We start from the raw sequence: 200 nt of genomic DNA, 5'->3' as shown, positions 1-200 counted from the left end.
ACTGTCAGATTACTGTTCTTTTGTCTTCATTCTCTATCTGTTACACACGAAGACTGAGACCAGCCAGATTCAGAAGACTGTGAGCTGCCTAAAGCCGCAACCAAACAGCTTTCCAAACAATGATCTGGACCTGAAACATCCAGAGCCTGAAAGGGTAAATATAATCCAGTGTACCACTTAATGAACTAATAATTTAATCT

Source organism: Maylandia zebra, linkage group LG14 (genome assembly GCF_041146795.1).
Source record: "Maylandia zebra isolate NMK-2024a linkage group LG14, Mzebra_GT3a, whole genome shotgun sequence".
NCBI classification, from domain to species: domain Eukaryota; kingdom Metazoa; phylum Chordata; class Actinopteri; order Cichliformes; family Cichlidae; genus Maylandia; species Maylandia zebra.
Note: the sequence above shows the minus strand (reverse complement) of the source record.